A 21,838-nucleotide genomic window follows, 5' to 3' on the forward strand; every position below is an offset into this window, starting at 1 on the left:
ACTTAATGACCTCTGAGCCTCTACTTCCTGTACATTTCCCTTAAATATTCTTTTCTCTCAACACAGCTTCTGTTTTTCTTAAGCTAGGAAATTATACGGCCAAGTTCTTTCTAGTTTTCCCCATCAAATAATCAAATATATGTATATCTCTAACACACATACACACACACACAGTCTAGATGTTTCTTGAGCTTCAGGCATGAGAATACCATTGCCTAATTAAATACATGCACACACCACACAGACAGTTTTATAAATGAGTATGACCAGAGGTAAAAAAAAAACTCTCTCCTACTTATCACTATGAGAATAGTTCCTTCTTTAGTATTTAGCTCTTGTCCTTGACTCCACTTACTCCCCTGAAGGCCAATCCACAATGGAATGTCCAATGGAATGTCATCTGGAAACCTCTCCGTTCTTTTTCTTTCCATGTTAGTGTCACCTCTGTCATTTAAAGCATGATAAATTCTTCCTGGAGCATTACAATACCCTCCTAATTGTCTCCTCTTCAGTGTTATTCTCCTCAAATGCATTTTATACATTGCAGCCAGAGCAATGCTTTACAATTACACAGTGTATATGGCTTTCTCATTTGTAAACCTTCAATAGCAGTTTTAAATTTCTAATGTTCTCCTATCTATTTGACTTCACTTGCTTACATATACACACCTTTGTACGTCCAAAAAACACACACATGCGCGCGCACGCACACACACACACACACACACACACACACACACACACACACAGGCACATACAAACATACAGGCACTCACATACACAAACAGGCTCACATGCAGGCACACACACACATGCACACACTTGCATACAGGTACCTACCCACACATACACTCATAGGCATACATGCAGGCACACACACACACACACATATACCCCCAGATAGGCGTACACACATGCATACATGTAAACAGGCACACACCCACATATACACACACAGGTGCACATGTGTGCACACAACTTTTATCTTGATCACTTATCTAATCTCACCTTCATTAATATTTACCCTTCAATATCTATTCTTACTACTTTGAAGAAGCTCCTTTGTACTTTCTTGTCTTGGTGTGTGTGTGTGTGTGTGTGTGTGTGTGTGTGTGTGTGTCTGTGTCTGTGTGTGTGTGTCTGTGTGTGTGTATCTGTGCTGTGTGTTTGTGCTACATGTCCTGTTCATACAAGTGAAAGAAAGTATTGAAACAACACTTAATATAAAAGGTTCACCAAATGATCAATGCTTATACAGATATAGTGAAATAATAAGCTGGTTGTTTTTTTTCCTGGGTTCTTTTTCTTTGATTTGTAGGCAGCTCCCTTTTTACTAGTGTTTGAATGATCTGCTACATAAGGTTACATTCCTGGTATCTTTTCTTCTCATACACAAGCAATATTGGATTAAGAAACGCCATTATAGTGGTAAAATCATAAAAGATTTTATTTTATTTTTAATTGTATGTGTGTGTATTTGGGTGTCTGTCTGTCTATGAACATTTATGTATACATGAATATGTATGCCCTTAGAAGCCAGAAGAAGGCATTAGATAACCTAAAGATGGAATTACTTTTGGTGACCATCTGCCCTACATGGGTGCTGGGAACCAAACACAGGACATCTGAAAGAGCAGTATTACCCTTAGCCACTGAGCCCTATCTCCAGTTCCAACCTTACATGAAGTTAACTATAAGCTTAAATGGTTTTTAAATGCAATAGTATTTGGCAATTAAGGGATTAGACATTCAAATTAAAGGAAGAGAATTCAATATATAACAACATTTGTTCTGGTTATGGGGGTTTATACATGGAAGTGGAACTAACAGGGCAAGGCTAATGTTAGGCTTAACTTGTTCAGGAAAAGTCAAACTGATTTTGACAGTGCTTACATTTCCCATTTCTAGCAGCACTAATGAAGATTGATGTTTCCCCACATCCTCCCTGATTCTTATTAATGTTTGGTTTATATATTTTGTAATTGAAGCCATCTTGTCAGGACGTCTCATTATAGTTTTCATTAGGATATCTTTAATGACACATAATGTTGAGAATCGTGTATGTATATTGCACATTTATGTACTATCTTTGGCAGAATGTTTACTGAAAGACTGGCTATTTTTAATTAGGTTGTTTGTCTTTAATTTGTTAAGTTGAACAAGTAGGATGGATAATATATCTTATATATGCTTGCATCTTTCGAACACGTGCATAATAACATAAACCCCAGAACTTCCTTGCTCAGCCTAAGATGTAGAAATATGTGAAACAGTGAAACATGTAGAAGAATATACATTAAAATTAGCATGGAGTAAAGTGTATACAGCATCTCAACCACAAAAATTAGTTAGAGTTGCTCTGAATGTAATAGGTACCATAAATAGCAATAGTAAAATAGAAACAACACTGTCATTATTTAAGAGATGGAATGTTTGCATGCCTGAAAACCCAAACAAAACAAAACAAAACAGAGAACACCATTATGTCTTACAAGAAGAAGTACAACAGCAGTGTGCCTGGAAGTTAGAATATAAATAAACAATATTTGTTCTACATATAATCAAATATCAGCATGAATATAGACATATCAGATACAGCACAAATAGGATTTTACTTAATATTTCATTAGCTTGATCTAGAAATTTATCTCAGTGATAGAGTATTTGATTATCCTGCACAAGCCATGGGAGTGATCCACAGAGTAAGCACATACACATACATACACAACCACTACCAGCAGCACCACCAGCACCACACAATGTATGCACACATAAAAGGAAAAAAAAAGATGTGGAAGGGACCAACCCATTATGAATGATAACACATTGGGCAGGTGGTTATAAGTCGCACAAAAAGCAAGCTATACTAGTCATGGATATCAAGTCAAGAATCATCATTCCTCCATGGCTGTCGCTTCGGTTCCTCCTTCACTTGTTGACTTGAAATAGTTTTATGGTTCCCTCCATGACAGGCTATAATCTATGATCAAATAAACTCTTTCCTCCCCAAACTGGTTCTGCTTAGTGTTTTGTCATGGAGAAGAAACATGAACATTTACTATCTTTCTCACCTCTAAATATGTATAGCAATCATCTTTTTCTAGCCACAGCATTATGCTGAGAATCTAAGGCAGTTACTTGACTTGGTTAAGTGCAGTTGACTACACACAAACTGCTACTCCAGCATGAAGAAGTGGATCCCCTGTATCCATCAAGATGGGCCCAGAGCCCCCAGAGGCTCCTGACACAAGAGATGGTTGATTTGATTTCCTTGTCAATTTTATTGGTACTTTCTTCCCAAATCGGTATGAAGTGATACAAAGGAAGTAAACTGCTAAATAAACTTCGGAAGTAGTTTTGATTTTTGAGTGGTTACTAAAGAATAAGGAAAATGCAACACAAGGGCAAAATCTGTAATTACTAATTATTATCCACATATTAATGACAAGGATCTTGAGACGACATAGTTATAAATGTTTAGATGAAGTCTAATTTATGTCCAATTTAAAATATTATGATGTCTTTTCTAAATCTAATACAGTATCATAGGAATAATAAAGCCATGTTATAGAGTCACTTAAATAGAGCTTTTAAGAGTACACTGGATCCTAATCACGTGATGAAATCACCCCCTAAATCTATTATAAAATGTCAGGAGCCCAATAGACGCCTTTGGTTGCCTTGCAGAATTTGGAGGTGTGTCTCTTTTGCTAAAGACACCTTGTGCTTTAGCCATAGAAGTTGGAATAATTAAGCTCTGGAACTTCCCTGGAAAAACCTCTGCTAAAGACTAACCCTCATACTGTTGGAAGGTGCTATTCAAGCAGCCAAGGGAAAATAGTAATCAACAGTCCTGCACATCAAGAAAGCCTATGAAGTGCAACAAAAGAGGCTTTGTAAAGATACGTCTATTGGTGCAGCACTTTTGTTCTGTTGCTATGAATAGACACCATGACCAACGAAACCTCTAAACCAAAACATTTAATTGGAGGCTCGCTTACAGTTTTAGAGGATGAAGCCATGATTGTTATAGCAGAGATCATGGCAGCAGATGGGCATGGCACCGGAGCAGTGGCTGAGACATTACATCACAAGTAGAAGGTTTATAAAATGGAGGCAGACAGAGACTGGCCTTGGTGTGGGCTTTGTAACCTCAAAGTCCTTCCCTATCTGCCCACCTCCTCCAACGAGGCCACAGTCTGTCATCCTTCCTAAATAGTCTACCAGGGAACAAAATTCAAATATATGAGCCTATGGGGGGCATTCTAGTCCAAACCACCATGTTAACTGACAGCTGTCACTCAACAGGAGTGGATTCATATCTGGTAATATAATGTTAGCCAACTACCAGTGGCTGGAGAGTCCATAGACCCTAGAAGAGAAGTACTACTGCCATTTTCTAAACCACTATGATTTCTAATTATATTATAAATATTAACCCTTATACCTAGAGGTAAGTGTAGCTCTCATTCTTCATCAAAAAGTTTCTTTTTGCAGCAAATGGAGGCTATGACATAGATCCTCAAATGCACAGATTGACTGTGGAATACCCAATGCCAATTGAAAATAGTTTATAAATAACACATACATCTAAGACTCAGGGAAAATGGCAGAAGATGGAGCGGAAAGATTGTAAGAGCTAGTGCAATAGGATACATCCTGTGAAACTGTGTCTTTCAAACACGACAAGGCAGTTGCATCCCGGAAATATCCAAAACATGGCAGCCTAAACAAGATATAATGACAATACCAGATAACATGCAAATGCATTTGGTGGGAACATTATAAGATCCCATCCCTAGACAAAGTGTTATAGATAATCAATGGCTGCTTAGAGAGGGAAGATAAATTTCCTCCAGGGTAAACTGCCTGATGATTATCCAATCCCCAGTGATTAGCAAACACATGTGAATATTAGCAACACTAAATGAATTCAATAGTATGTGAGTGTGTGTGTGTGAGTGTGTGTGTGTGTCTGTGTGTGTAACAATAATAACTAAAGGACATTAATTTGAGAGGCAGTTTGGGGTTCACAGAAAATAGATTGGAAAGATAAAGATATTGAAATAACCTAAATGTTGTACTGATATATGATATTCCCAAACATTTTTAAATTAAGTTTAAAACCAATGCTCACTGGTGTAAATTGTTCATTTTTAATGATTATATTATTTGAATGGACAATGAAATATTTAAGCCATATGATCATAGGAAAGATATATGGATGCCTGTCCATGCTTCTCTACTTAGATTACCTCTACCTCAAGTTTAATTTATTTTGTTTCTTGAGGTAAATCATGAAGCACTGGACATTTATAGCATCCTTAAATTCAATGGCTCAAATGTCTTCCATTTTAGATTTTTCAAATTATGAATATAATGTCAGTTTTTGGCGCTAAAATAAAGTGAATATTATGAAAAATTTTATTTACTCTCAAATAGGCCCCAGCAATACTAACTCCAGTGGAAGATAGAACCCAGGAGTTGGGTAAAACACTGATTACGTGAAAAATGCTGGTAGGAATTTAGAGAAGCTGACAAGAATTATTTTTTATTTGCAATTAATCAAGGCATCACAAATTAAGACCTAAAGGTTATGTCGAAATTGACCTTTTAATATTGTCAAGCCAAAATCTGAATCTTCATCATCCTAAAATCATCACATTCTTTCTAAACAAAATACCCTGTGAATAAATATCCTGTGTACTTACACAGGAAAGTACAGGTATAGATATAGGAAGAAAATAGATGACTAACGTCATAGACTGCTTGGAAATTGGTTACATAGTCATCTTCCAGCCAACTTCAGAAGAAATTTAGTGTTATCATGAACCAAGCCAATTATATCTGCTTAAAGAGATACAGATATCACACACACACACACACACACACACACACACACACACACACACACACACACACACACATTTTTCTTCAAACACTAAACCAAATCAAACTTTTAAGTACCCTTTAAGAATATACTATTAGTGGTCTTCAGTTTTATACCCCCTCTCTCTCCCTATCTCTCTCTCTCTTCTCTATCTCTTCTCTCTCTTTCTCTCTCTCTCTTTCTCTCTCTCTCTCTCTCTCTCTCTCTCTCTCTCTCTCTCTCTCTCTCTCTCTCTCTCTCTCATTTTTTCCCTCTGCTGGGAATGAAATCCACATCTAAGCATGTGAACAAGCATCCAGCTACACATCACTTCTTCATGGAACAAATTGTAACAGATTTTTTTTTAAAAAAATTTAAAACACATTTCTAGGAGAATCTTCACTTAATACTTCCCCACTTTGCTGTGTGACTACAGCTTGGTGTTTTTCAAAATGAAGACTAGACCAAATCCATATAAGCTGCTTCCCTGGATGGAGGACCTCATTACCCCTCTTAGCTCAGCCTTGCCTTTCTCATAATCCTTAGAACATGATTTTTTTTTCCCTAATCATCAGAAGTTGACTCAGGCTATTAAGTGGCTTGCAGATAGCAATCATTCATGGGTTGGATGAGAATATCTCCCATATTTTCTTGTAATTGAGCACTTGATCCTCAATTGGTGATGCTGTTTAGGGAGATTATGGAACCTTCTAGTACATCACTGGGGAGGGGTTTGAGGGTTCACTTCTTTGACCCTTATTTGCTCTCTGTACTTCTTGTATGCAGAACAAATGTAATCAGCAAGCTCCCTCTTCCTACTGGCATTCATGTCTTACCTACTGTTATGAAATCCAGACCTCTGGAATTTAAATCCAAAATAAAGTCTGCCTTCTCTAAGTTGTTTTGGTCATGGCATTGTATCAGAGCTACAGAAAAGTTACTAATATATAATCTCTGTCAAAACTTGTTGTAGAATATTAGTTAGATTGTGAAGATATGTCTTTGCATCTTCTGATTGGTTTAATAATGACCAATAACTAGGCTGGAAGGGGTTAGGTGAAACTTCCAGGAACAGAGAGGACTCTGGGAAGAAGAAAGCTAAAGACTCCAGGATGTGCAGGAGGAGAGGTAACAGCTAAGGGCCACATGACAGAATATAGATTAATATAAATGGGTTAATTTAAGTTATAAGGCCTAGTTAGAAGTAAGCCTAACTAACTAAGCTATACTCGAGTTTATATAATCAAAAAATAGTCTACATGGCATTACTTGTGAGCTGGAAACAGATGAAAAGCTTGATAGACTTTGTGCCTTTCTAGGCACTTTGTAGACAGTTTCAACAAGGTTTGCTTAGGGATAACATATAAACTACAACCATCTCCATGACTCTATTCCAGTCATGGTTACCTTTGACTCCTGATATCCTTGGAATGGTGTGCATCTTGAGGATAGAATTTTATTGTTGGGCCTCCAGGATCTTTTCTGATGAGACTGTCTTCTGTCTCACAAGTAAGCCCTTGCCTTCATTTGTTCAATTTCACTGTTTTGACATCAGAGAAAACTATTTTATATCTTTTCTCTTTTCTTATTAGATTCCCACAGAAAAGAGAATCCTGGGGAGTTAGAAAGAGGTTTTGCATTAATCAGATTGTCTGGATTATAAAAAGAAAGAAATTGCCTTGCTGAACTTTAGGGAGAATGACTTTAGTGCAAGTCTTTGAGTGGGTTGCAGATAAAGCCCAGGAAACATAGGAGAATAAACAGCTCCTGGGATTTGACTCTAAGACACTTTCAGGTTCTGTGCTTAGGAGTCTTCCACCCAATTTACTGACCAACTATCTTTCTTTTTTGCCTCTAGGTCAATCAGATTATCTATGGGCTCCAGAAGACTACACCTGTTAGTATATACTCTGCTCTTTCCACATTCTCTGCAATGATACACAGGCATTTATCCAAAACTACTAACTAATTAGTGTCAGAATTATATTAAAAATCCAATCTTGGTAGAGTCTTATTTCACATCTTTGTCAGAACATACTGTTTTTCTGAAAGGAGTTTATTTTTATACTGGGAAAGTTAGCATAATTTAGAAGAATGTGAAAAAATCCCTGGCTTTACTAAAAGACAATAGCAGCTATAACAAAGCATGACTCTTGGCACCCTAAAATTTCAAGTTGAATCTGGGCTTTCTGTCCTATTCCTTGTCTGGCCTAGGGCATCCTTCCTACATGGATAAGAGTAGAAATAAAGAGTTGGAAGAAGTAAACAAGATAGTGTAAGTAACTCTACTCTGCAGTGATCCTATGTGACTTTAATACAATCAAGAAGAAAGAGAAGTAAAAGAAAATAGAAACTAGTAAGGGCAGACTAGAAATAGGAGAAAATTCGGTCAGAAAAAGGGTGAGTTTATTTAGAGAACAGATGCCACAAAGCAGGGGCTGCTCTTGTGGAAAGATGTGGAACATGGTAGACTTCAACAGGCCTGCTAGGATTGGACCATAGAGTCCTATTCTAACTGTGATTCAAAGTCCAGAATACATGACTTAGAGACCATCTCAGGAAGTAGAAGACAGCTGATGGCAGATTCAGCACTGTGATTATTCACCAAGGAGATGAGATTGCATGCTACACCAGCGATGGAAATATCACCTTAACAAGCATGGACAGCCCCCGATCGACTATAAAATTCATTTGGTGTCTGCAATAATTCAAAGGATCCAGGTGGTATATCAGTAACTAGGGGAGACATAAATTTTAATTCAGGAGGCTCATCAATGTCTTGGTCTGAAAGGAGAAAAGTCTACTCTCTGGCTCAGTAATCTAATCTAATGGAAAGAGAAAGAATTTTGAAGTGACACTCATCAGTTCTGGGGAATATCTCTAAAAATTAGTTCATGTGTTTGTGTGCATGTGTATGCATGTATATATTCAATTCCTGGATAAACTCTTTAAGAAGTAGTGTAGGTAGGAAACAATCAGTAAATGTTTGAATTATGTATAAGCTCACACTTCTCATCCTCAAGGCATTTGTTTCTTTACTGGAGGTTCTGATGGCTTTATTAATGCCTTTAGTAAAAGTAGGGCTGGCCAGACTTTGTGGCCTGTGGGGAAAAGAAATCTAACTCATGTAATACAAACATGACTCTAAAATGAGAACACATTTTCTTTTGCTAACACCCTCTAAAAGGTAATTATCCTTTTTTGAGAAGAACTATAAAATGTGGCAGGCACAATTCAGGAATTTGCAAGTCTGCAGCAGAGAAAGGCCATGTTGCTTCATATGCAGCAGAACTTCCTGTGTGAATTATTGCTCCCTTATACACAGCCACTATGTCAGAGCATCCAGTTTATTGTCAGCTAAAGCAACCTCTTAATAGACATTTAAGGATGACTGAGACCAACACCCGTCCACCATACTGTTGAAAAGTGTGGATGACATCTGTTCTGTCTCTCCTCCTCTTCCTTTTTTCCACTGCCTTTTCCTTTCCTTTCTTTCTCCATTCTTCTTCTTTCTTATAGCTCTCTTCCTCTCCAACTACCTCCTGATTTTCTCTGCCACTCTTCCTTTTACTCCTTCATGTATCTCCCTTCCATTCATAGATACACATGTGGGATACAGTACAACATTGAGAGAGCATGCATCCTATAAATTATATGAATAGATGTATGATTTCTATGGGAGACCTAAGAGTGTATATGTTTACTTATGTACATCTAAGTGTTTGTGCATGTACACGTATGCACACTTGTAGTCGTCTCTGTCCTAGTGGATCACTTTAGCTTGCTATTGCCATCACAATATAACCTCCCTATACAACTTCAATGAAATCTAGCCAACAGGACTAGTTTTACTTCCATCCTTTTAGCTCTGTTTTTCAAGCTTAAAACCTCTAAAAAATAATGGCATCCACTGGAAATCATCTCTGCACACTCACTGCTTGGTCCTTTTCCACTGATGTTTTATTTTTCCATCACAGCACTTAGAAGTTTCTGAATATAGGTGTCAGTGTGCCTGTTTTGGTTTTATTTTCATTGTTTATCATCATTCTCCCTTTCATAGAATACTATCAGGGATTTTGATGCTTCATGCCTCCATCATAAATGCTTGGAATGGGACCTGGAACTGGTAGGAGAATAGTTCATATCTTTTTCAATATTGAATCAACCCCTCTGTCACCCAGTTGGGACACAATACCTGCATGAAATAAGCAATTAAAAATGTCCATTGTGTAAGTAAAATGTGGCCCATTAGTTGCCAACTTCCACCATGGAACACAGACAACACACTACAATTAGAAAGCATCCTATTGGGATTATTAACAACATACTTCAGTTAGTTTTTATTGTGCATAATGCATTCATAAGATATCTAATAGGGATGCAACTTCATGGTGAAACCTGTTGTTTTTAATTTCGTGTTTGTTTCTTGTTTTCTTTGACATTAGTCTTGAAATCACAACCCTCCTGCCACAGCTTCCTAGGTGGTGGGTATACACCAAGATAAGCAGATTTTCTGATGAATTAGTTGCAAAGTGTACCTCCTGATAGCTTATTTAGTAGAATTTCTGTGTTGGGATGACAAAAGTATGCAAATAAACATTAGTAAATTGCCTGCTTTTTTTCTGTTGACTCCAAAATGCTTTAATAGTAACAACATTAACATTCATCTTTATAGAGTTCGGCATGTTTTTAATCTTATTGTAGTCCTGTTAGGCATTTTTTAAAATATTTTTTTTATTTTTGAGATTATAATATAATTACATCATTTCCCCTCTCATTTCTTCATTCCAAACCTTTCCATATGCTCCTCCTCACTCACTTTCAAATTCTTTGTCTCTTTTTAAATTAATTGTTGTAACACACATATGTGTACATTAATATGAATGTGTAAACATATTCTTAAATACATAAGTACAATGTGTTCAGTCTGTACAATGTTACTTACATGTATGTTTTCAGGGCTAAACATGTGGTGCTAAGCAACCAATTAATGTGTCCTTTTTGGAGAAAACAACTTTTACCACTTTCAGCATTCTTTAGTTGTGTGCAGTTGTTTGTGTGAGGTCTTATGGGTTTCCCCACCCACTTTGACATGTTTATTTTTGTTGCCCTTGTTCAGCTCATGTGTAGACAATAATATATTTGAGATTTTATGAGTTTAGCTTCTAATATTATTACAAGACATGTTCTCAGAGCAAATTCACCTATTCTCTGGCTCTTAGACTCTTTCTGCCCTCTCTTCTACAATGTTTCAAGAGTGGTATGGACATTGTTTTACAGATATGCTTCCTGGGGCTGGGCTTCCAGGGCTTTGAATTTTGATGTGTTGTTGATTTTCCATCATGATGACAGATGAGGACTACACTTATCTGTGGATGTAAGAACAAATATTTATGTTGTTTTAAAGAATTATGCTGGTTTAGTAAGTTGGTGGCTGTAGGTTTTTCTCCAAGATGTATGGCTTTGCTAGCCCTGGGTAGTTGACTAGATTTCCAATACCAGCTGTGGTTAAGCTAGTTTTGAGACTGATTAGAGAACTGTTGGTTACTGCTAAGTTATGTGTTAGAGTGATTGTGCCATGCTGGTCATGCTGTGGTTCATAGGAGCTACAGCTATATAAGACAGTTGTTTGCTTCCCTCCTTTGCAATCTTACATGGCTTCTTCTGTTAACATGGAATGTAATCCTCAGGTAGGAAACAATCAGGTTAGTTCCAGCTCAGGGGCAGTTAGGTCCTGTGCCTAATATTTATTGTGTCTCTTGCAACCTTTAGAGAGTAACCAAGGGCAATAGCAATATTTTCTAATTTTGGCAGTTTCTTGGACAAACCTGACCAACAACTTAAAATAGAACTTTTCATGGATAATGTTGGGACTTTTCTTATATGGTCTTTGGCTCTTGGAAGAAGCACTACTAACTCAAATGAAAAATTTGTACTTAAATTATATATGTATATTTAGACATAGACATAAGTGTATTATAAGATTTTTCAGGTATATAGTTAATATTTTTATTCCTTATAACTGTTCAGGTGTCTTTACTGCTATTTTACCCCTTTCTCTTTCTTCCGTATTTATCACCCTTTTCCCTCCCTAATTAGACACCTCTCTCTTTTTTTTCCATTTCCTGGCTCAAATCCCTTGTACCCTGCTCTTCTTCAGTCTGTCGTTTTAAAAATGTCTGTAGAGTAGGTGAGTGAATATATGAATGTGTTAAAATTGAAAGTGTGTTTCAGAGTTCTCAACTTTGTTAGGAAATTGAAACTAGTCTTTGAATTCCTAAGTGTCCACTCTGTTGTTCTCTCTCTTACCTTATCTAGGCATACAAATTTCAATTAATGGTAAAATGGTATGCATAGATATTATAGTTCAGAATGAAATAGCAGTATGAAGAAGGGTTGGCAGCATATTGGGTATCTTCAAATAGCTTAACAACTGCATCAGGTTGTAGCATTCCCTTACCTCCCACTCCATTAAAATCTGGCATGTAACAGAAATTAATAAATTAACATTTTTTTTACTTAGGTATGCAATCAATTAACACTGCCTAGTAATTCATCGCTTTCTGGGCTTCTTCCAAAAGTCTTGAATCTATCAGAATATGGTGAACAACTATGAGATCACTACCTAACCAAATAGACTGAGAATAAATGTCTTCAAAAAAAAAAGAGTAAAATGCTCATCAGATATCCCTTCTTATTCTCTGTCATCCTCTATGCATTGCTACAGCAAAATCCAAGAGAAATCTAAATAAAATACCCGACTAAGAATAAATTAAATCTAAAATTATTTTAAAACCAAGACTTATAGTTACTGTAAATCTATAGTTAGAAAGGTTTTGTTGTTGTTGTTGTTGGTGGTGGTGGTGGTGTGTGTGTGTGTGTGTGTGTGTGTGTGTGTGTGTGTGTGTGTGTGTGTCTGTTTGTATGTGTACCAGTGGAGAAATTCCACCATCAATTTTATACACATTTCTCAACATCCTTGTTACTGTAATAGTCTTCTTGATCACAAATTTTACTTATTATTTTAGTAACATTTTTAAGAACATATAAACTAATGAACACAAGTTTCTTAGAAAAATTAACATACAAAAATATCTCCAAAATACTGGGCCACTGGCTCAATTAACTTTTGTATCAACAACATGTTGACAGGCACTATGTTGTCATGGCTGTTTCAGGAATATGGATGTGGTTCCTTTCTCACTGTGGGTAGCAGTATTGTATGTATTCATCTATGCTTCTGTAACCTATGAATATTTACATACATATGTAGGGAAAGAGTATAGATATATACATCCAACTTAGGCATGTTAGAAATAGATATATAATTACCTGTTACAAATAAGGCTTTAAATGAATATAAGTGCTATCAAGTTAAATAAACCTAGGAAGGGGTGGATAATGTGAGTGTTGAACTATAAATAGAACAATATTAAATAAGCTGACAACATAAACTTATTAAAATATTATGTAGTTCAGATGAACAAAGAGGATATATGGAAAAGAGACTTGGATGCATCATTTGAGTACAAATCTCATCATTTAGGGTGTCTTGAATACTATTATTTATAGCAGGGAAAGACTTTTTTCCCCTTTGAGATGGAGTTGTCCTTATATTGCTCACACTAGCATCAAACTGTTAGAAAAACATGATCTTCATGGCAGAATGTTTTTCTGGAATTATGAAATGATTTACTACCATGCCCCAAGTTGTGTATCTCTTCTCAATCTCCTCCTCTCCTTCCATTTGTTCCTAGGTGATCACTTTCTATATATTTATCACTATGACTCCCATTTTTATAAAAATGGGAAAATTAATATCTTTGGAAGGTTCTCCTCTGAGGTTGTTTTTCCTGTGTGATGATCAAGGCATATTTTGCATAATTTTTAGAAAATCATCAGGATCAGCATATTTGGAAGTACTCCAGTTGCTGAGAACCCAAAAAGATATACTAAGCTTGATCAAAAGCTGCTGTTACCACCCCCTCCCAGAGAAGCTCACTGGATTTAGGGGGAAACAATACCATAGGCCATATTTAGAGTTAGTTATGAGGAACTGGCTGAAGTTTACGTGGCCCCATGTGAGACCCTCCAAAAACTCAACCTGAAAGGAAGCCAAGTGTGTAGAATTATTTACAAAAAAGAAAAGATCAGATAGTGTTAATCACCAGAATCTGCCCCTAGAAGATTATGAGACTTGGGAGAGATCACAGGTGATCTGGTAACACAGGAAGAGATAATAAGAGATAAGCAGTAGGTGGCATGCACATAACTAAGAAGTTAAAAGCAAGAAAAATGTTGAAGGGATGGGTTGCAATGGAAAAGGCAAGGCATTGAGAGTACTTAAATTGAACCAAGAAAGTAGAATCCACTTAGAGTAGCTTGTTCAAAGAAAAGAAACAATGCAATATTTAGGCGCATCATCATGTCATTACCATGTTCCATCTTCCTATCCTCAAGCTCCTCCTCTCACCTCTTCCCCAAGTACCACTTATCCACTATTCCCTGTCTTGCTTCACCATTTCAGCCACTCAGCTTTCCAAGCAAGAAACTAAAACTAACTGAAGTTCAGCTTCTTCCTTTCCCTGGTACCCCATATTTCACAACTCTGCTTTATCCCATCTCTGGGATTTACAAACATCTGTTGCTCATTCCCCCATTCTTTCAATTTTGCACCGTTCTCCAGAGTCAATCTGCTTTCTCTAAAGTCAGAGTCACTGTGCTCAACTGAGAATACATCAAGCTCTGCTAATATGTAAAAATCTGTCTGAGAACAGTTACCAGACTCACAATGTGGGATGACATTCTTTCCTTGGTTGCTCTTGCACTCTCCTTTAAAAGTTAACTTTCATCATTCCTACTCCCTATGGTAAAGTAAGTACTTCACTGCTAGACATTCTGACTTCTCGGACTAGCCATCCCAATCCAGGGACTCTCCCCTTTCAAACTCAATCCAAGAGCTCTTTTCTAGAGGTCTTCTGCCATTCATCCTGTATACTTGATGAAGTAACTCTCCTTAATGGATTAACAAAACTTACTACAAACCTCTCTTTTACCGAGGCAGCTGTGATGGTTTTCTTGTGGGTTATACTTCTCTTAACATCTCAGAATATGTTCAGAAACATAACAAGGCTAAATTTATATTAATTGAATGAAAAACAAATTCATGACAGGCAGACAATTGACTGGGTACAGAAGACTAAGACATGGTGACTACTCTCTTCAAAGAGCGAACAGTTCATTACACTTGGTTATGAGTTTTCTATTGGTTTATAAAATAATGTTAGTTCTCTGAATTAAAATGATTTTGAACATCCCCTTGTTTAATTTATACATGCATTTTTTAATAATTTGGGTATTTCTAAGTTGAATTTGAACTCCATTTTGTTTTTTACTAGATTCAAACTATCTAGCCCTTCTTTCAATCAAGTGAAAGGAGCAATGACTTACAGGAACTATAAATGTATTAAAAGTGTCACAATTGCTTTATTTATAGAGCAACATAAAAATGTAATTCAGGTATTTTAAAAAAATTTGACCCAGACTAAGCATCAAGATGAGCCAGAGGGGATTACTTAGTGATCTGAAACTTCACTCTGCAGTATCTTGAACCGAAGCTTCAAATCCAGCCTGGGTCAAGACAACCTGTCATTCCCAGGAGACAGAGCACTGCCTAGCTTGCAGCTCACTCTGTGTGTGTGTGTGTGTGTGTGTGTGTGTGTGTGTGTGTGCTTTTCATATTGCTCCAGGACTCCATGTACTTAAAAAAGCTTCTTGGAATTTTCTTATAAATGGAAATGCTTCCCTTAATATGCTCAGCCAAATTCAGAGAATTCCCTGATTTATAACTGCCAGTTCTGGATAACGCCCTTGGGTTGTTAGCCATTCCACAAAAATCAAATTTAGCCATGACTTCAGAATTTGAGTTTTACAGAAAGTTAACTCACCCTACTTTCTTCCCCTTACTGTGTCCCATAACATAATAAGTGTTTAATTCTTATTAACAGAATTTTTGCAAATGTCTCAAATCATTGCCTAACATATTCTCCATGTGTACTAACATGAGAGAAGTGACCTCATCACACTTTCCCTTTTATGCCAGGAAGTCTGTTTGTCACTGTCCACAGGTGTCAAGACAAATAGAATAGGAGGCATCTGCATAACTTGGAAAATTTAAGAGTGATAACATTTTATCTTGTCACTTGGAGACATTTGCATGACAAATATTTATGAGACAAGGAGGATTCTTGTTACAGAGACAAAGAGGGGTAGGATTTGGTCTCCTAAACAACTTTTGGTATTCGAAACATCATTCCCTTCAGGGCAAGAGGATCAGTGCTGATACTTCAGAATACTGTTACCTTCTGAAAGCAGCTATCAAATGGGAAAAGCAGCCCCTCCCTCTCCATCTCCACTTCTCCACATACAAATACACTCTCTATACACACCCTTGGAGAAGTTCCAGTATGGGTACCAAGAACAGTTGATTAAGGTACAAAACAGGATATTAAAGTCTCTGGAAAACAGAAAAAAAATTAATGTTTGACCTGATTCACAAGTGTCTATCATTCAAGGTGATGAAAGTCTGCTTCAGTCTTGAAGGTGCTGTCTTCCACACACACAAAAAAAAACCTGTATTCAAAGCAATGGCAAACAGCATGTGACCTTAGAATAGAGATGGAAAATCTAAAAAGGAGGTAATACCAATGGGAAAATTGAAGTTCAGGCCAAGAGGGTGTTTAGAATCAATCTCACAGTTTCCCAGAGGCTTTTCAAAAGAATAACAATGTGAGCAACAGTTAGAAAATTATGAGTTAGCCAAGGATACTCCCATTCATTTCTCAAGTGCTGCAACTAATTGCAGAAGGCACTTTTCCATTGTGGAAATCTTAGCATCACTCACCTTGAAGCTGAGCCTCTGTGTGTTTAGGCACCAGGTTGCTGAGTCAAAGCAGTATGCCTTCCGTGGGCACCATAATGCACAAAAACCAAATAAGGTTTCTTTTCAGATGGAAGGTTTGTTTCTAAAACACAAGGGCAGTGCAGAGCCCAGAACATATGACCGAATGCCATGGCCTGAAGGTACAGCAGGAAAGACCATGTGTGCATGCAGAAATGTGCACATTCATTCTGTGGACAGGTATACAAGTTTATGAACTTGGATATAACCTGAGGTAATGGTTTTGGTTTGTAATCTTTTTTAAAAAATGACTTATTATGAGTCACGAGATCTCTGCTATGTAATTTTTCATCTTCCTTTAAATGTAAGGGGCCTGGTCACAATGACAGAAACTTGATCCTAGGGCAGGAAGCGTAACACAGCATTGCAGAGATACCCACATAGCAATCCATGGAACCTGAGAGTATGTTCCTATGCATGTCAACAGTCACTTTTCAGATTAAGTGAGGATGCAGATAAAATAGAGTTTTGATAGTGTATATTGAACTATATTAGTTTGCTCAGCTTACCACTGTTGTCCTCAACAATGGAAGATAATGGTAGCTGAGATAGAACAGGCATTAAAACAAACAAGACAGAGGTCATTTTTCCAATTAGAAGTTGGTAAAGCAAATAAATAGTTTTATAAAACACCTTCAGAAGAAACATATTTGGTGACTAGTTTAAGATGTCTGTTGTGTATTATTTTAACATTTGTATTATTAAAAACTACAAAGGTTATAACAATTAGCTATGACACAATGGAAAAATAGCATATAGGTTGTGCTTCATATTAGATGTTGCTTCACAAGGGAATCACATTTTGACCATTCTTTGTCTTCATCTTCATTTATTCCATTCATTTCCTCATTTGTCTTGAAGTTAGAATCTGATGTATTCCACTCCTGCTATGTGGAGATTGAGAATATGTCTGTCTGGATCTTGCCTTTGACAAGATGACAAGAGAATAAGAGTAGATCAAATATCATAATCATCAGAATGGACAAGTATCCACTTTTTCCCAATGATACTCAAGGAAGGGGAAGAACATAAAATTTAGAAAGATGTTTTGCTTGTGGTCAAGTGAAGAAAGCAGGGCAAGAGAGACTGACATGAGAAAGACTGAAAGAACTGGATGTGTGCTAGTGTGATTGTAAAAAAATAAGTAGTTCTGTGGACAGAAACAAAAACCAAAGACCCAAGTGTAGAAGGCAGGGTTGGGACTTTCTCTTTTGAGTACAAGCGCTAGCTAATAGTAATTAGGAGTCAGAGAGACAAATAAAAAGACATAAAGATATTGCAGTATCTGAGCTTTTAAAGGAGGGCAATTGGACAGAAGTATAGTTGCACCCAATCACTTACTGACTGCTGCCCACTGTCAAAGAAGCTTCCCTGACCAGGAATGAGAGCAGCCTGAGTCTATGGGTATATGTATACATCTTCATAAGGCAGTTTGACAACATGAACATTTAGTCAAATAACAACTGGTTCTATCCTAAGGCGTATGAGTTCCACAATCATGGAATTTTTCACCAACATTACTGGTCAAACATGAAGTTTGTTCTTATAGAGAAGGTCTCAAATTGACTCAGTGCTCAGTCCTAAACAAGGCACTTATATAACAACACCCCCAATCTTGCTGTCCTAACCAAGGCCTATGGAACATGGCAGAAGAGGAGGCAGAAAAAAATAAATAGCTATATATGAGGTGAGGGTATGATATGCTGTATTCTAGACACATCCTGACATTTGCAGTCATGAGCAGTTGTGATTACTTGCACAAGACCTTCATGAGATCAAGCTGTAGGGCCCAGGGCAATTTGGTATACATCTGCCACTTTGCTACACTGCTGCCATGACAAGGCTAAATTAGGTTTGAGTTTTCAGTTAACACTAAAGCAACATCTGACTCCAGGAAAAGACCACAACCTGAGACCACCCAGGCACCACCCAGGAATGGACCAATCAGCATCCAAAAGGAAAGTACCTAAGGTTCCTAAGGAAATACTTAACATATGAAATTCAGTATCCTTGTTGGCTTTGGGGGTACTCTGTGGTCTGGGCATAACAAAAGCAAGTCTAAATCATGACATAGAAAGAGAAAGAATATCTAGGTCACTCCCTTTATTGAGAAGTTATTGGGTGTTGATATTTTTTTAGGCAATACACAATCATTTTCAATGATATAGCAACTGATGAGATTCCCATGGTTGAAGGTGACCTTATACCAATGCACATATGGCCAGTGCTAAGTAGACTTAGTGTGTCACTGTGTGTGTGGAAGCATGATATTTGTTGATCATATTATAGAAGGACATTAGAATGTAACTGGAGGATGGAATGAGGGCCATGCATAATATCTCATGATATACAGGTGCGAAATTCTCAAGAGTAAAGAAAAAAATTAAAGAAGGAGTAAAACAATCCAAAAAATATGAAGGGGAAAAAAGCCACCTGGACATGGTGGCTATTGACTAGTTACAACTGTAAGAGAAAAGGAAGAGTTAGAGCGACTCTGAGTTTAGGCTTGGGAGACTAGGGAGTCACTTTCTAGAAGAGAAGCTATAGGTAACAATCTGGCTTGTTGACTACAAGGATTTCATGCACACACACCAAGCGCTGTTTTCATACTCTTAGAGGGTCTATTTCCTGAAGGCAGGGACTATATTTTCTACAATTTTAGTATTTCTAACTATAATAACTCTAGGCATATGATAAATTCTTGTTGAGCTGAAAAGAATATTGTGCACAGAAAGAATGATGTACATTTTGATTTCAATTCACAGTGGTGCTTGGGGTTTAAAATTACCCCAAGGGTCAATCAACATAGCTGTAGGCAAAGGCATATCTCTTAGAAATGGATTAAAGAATCATTGATGTTGGGATTTTTTTTCCTTCAAGCATGATGTATTATCTTCAATAATAGAGAAAAGAAACAAGTCCCCCTGTGTTCTGTTTCTTTGATTTTAGGCACAAAAGCCAAGCAGGGTAGAATTAGGATATCTTTGCTGATAATCAAAGAAACAGAGCAAGTGTTCTTAATCACCTACTATGTTCCTGGAGTTTCTCTGCCACAAAGGTAGAGTGTCTTTTCTTATTTATTCTGTTAATTTCAATTCAGGGCTGGGGGTGTAGCTTTGTAGTTGACCATGCTCTACTGTGGAGTTCATGACTAAATGTGAAAAAAACAGTGAATTAAGAGTTGTTAATTTGATGGGATGTGGTGGCACATGACTTTAATCCCAGTGCTTGGAAGGCAGAGACAGGTAGATCTCTGTGAGTTCAAGGCCAGTCTGGTCTACAGAGTGAGTTCCAGTACAGCCAGGGCTATTACAAAGAGAAACCCTGTCTCAAAAATCTGAAAAAAATGTCACTAATACAGTCATGATAGTAGGCTTGGCAAAATGAAAGAAATTTTATTATGCCCTGAGTTCAATCCATTCAGTCACCATACATTTTTATTTTGACTTTTAACATACACGCTTCCAAATCACCAGTTAAAATTCTGTCTATGGCCAACCACAGAAGAACAAACATATGAGGGTTCCTCCTAGGGTAATATCATATAAGACCTTCAATGAACAAATCCCTATACTGATGTCTAGATAGACCTTCCCCTCACAGCAAAATCTTTGGGGGCAAAGCAGGTCTACATCACAGTTATGTAGCACACAGAACGAACAAGTAGTGTAGTGACACTTGAGAATAGCTAGTGAGTATTTTTCTGGATGCTTTTGTGGTATTTTCTTGGCAGAAAACAAGAACAAACAATAGGTCAGATTGCAGGGGTGTGTTATTAACCCATGATAACAGGCAAAGACAATACTGATATTTCTAGCAAACACCATTTCCAGGGTTTAATCTGGTGGCCAGGCTCAGTAATTGCTTCACTATTGCTTGAACATGAAGAACTCAGAGGAAATGATTTCTTGTTCTGACAATGTAGAATAAATTTTAACATTTTGGAGAGAGAGAGAGAGAGAGAGAGAGAGAGAGAGAGAGAGAGAGAGAGAGAGAGAGAGAGAGAGCAGAGAGGGATGGAGGGAGGGAGAAGGGGAGAGAAAAAGACAGGAGAGGGGGATAGCTGTTAATCTTGGTATGTATTACTCTTAAAAGAGAGGGAAGGAGAAAACAAAGATTTCGTTTCTTACTTGCAAAAATAAAATTGTGTATTAACCAGAGAGTACTCAGCAGCATGCATAGCTGCTCCCTCCTCCCACCCCCAGAGATAGTCAGTCTGACTCCAGGATTGTGTTTTGCTAGCTAAGTACAAATCCCCTCTGTGGGTTTAGGCAATTCATTACAAACAGGCAGGCTTGATCCAGTGGTTGGGAAATCAGATCAGAATTCTGTGTGAAGACACACTGGAATAAAAGGGCAGGCAAGACAAAGGGGTGGATACAGAAAAGGCAGCCACATTCGGGAGGGAAGAGGTGGCACTGATTGCCTTTGGCAGTGCCAGGCAGTCACCTGGGAGCTTGTCAAGTGCAGATTGTGATTCAGGAGGTCCAGGTGGGGTTGAAGAGTCTGCATTTCTAACGAGCTCCCAGGGGCTGCTTTGCATCCCAGAAAACAAGGATTCCAAGGGGTACTATGAGAAACAGTTTCAGTCCTCTGTGTTAGAGAAAGTTCCACATACCAAATTTACCCGAGCAGGGTACTTGTAAAAGGCCCAGTATTTACATGAGACAAGAACAAGACCAAGTTCTAGGCACAAAGAGGAGTTATTTGCCCCAGAGGGACAAAGGGCAGGGAATTAGAGACAAAGACAGCAGATAGTCAACTTTGGAGAAGGGGGGGCAAAAGAGATGGGGAAGGGAGATTGGTTCCTGAGAGACAAAGGGTTGCCTCTGTATAGAGGGAAGACAGATGTGGCCCATAGGCAAATAGCAGTTTATGAAGTGGACAAATAGGAAAACAGACCTTGGTGGCTGGCTTTAGGAATGCAATCTAATAGTTTAGCAAGAAGGAAGGGGCAAAGGACAAGGCCTGACAGAGCCATTTGCCATGGTCAGGCCTACGAGAGCCTT

Source organism: Cricetulus griseus, chromosome 4 (assembly GCF_003668045.3).
Source record: "Cricetulus griseus strain 17A/GY chromosome 4, alternate assembly CriGri-PICRH-1.0, whole genome shotgun sequence".
In the NCBI taxonomy this organism is placed as follows: domain Eukaryota; kingdom Metazoa; phylum Chordata; class Mammalia; order Rodentia; family Cricetidae; genus Cricetulus; species Cricetulus griseus.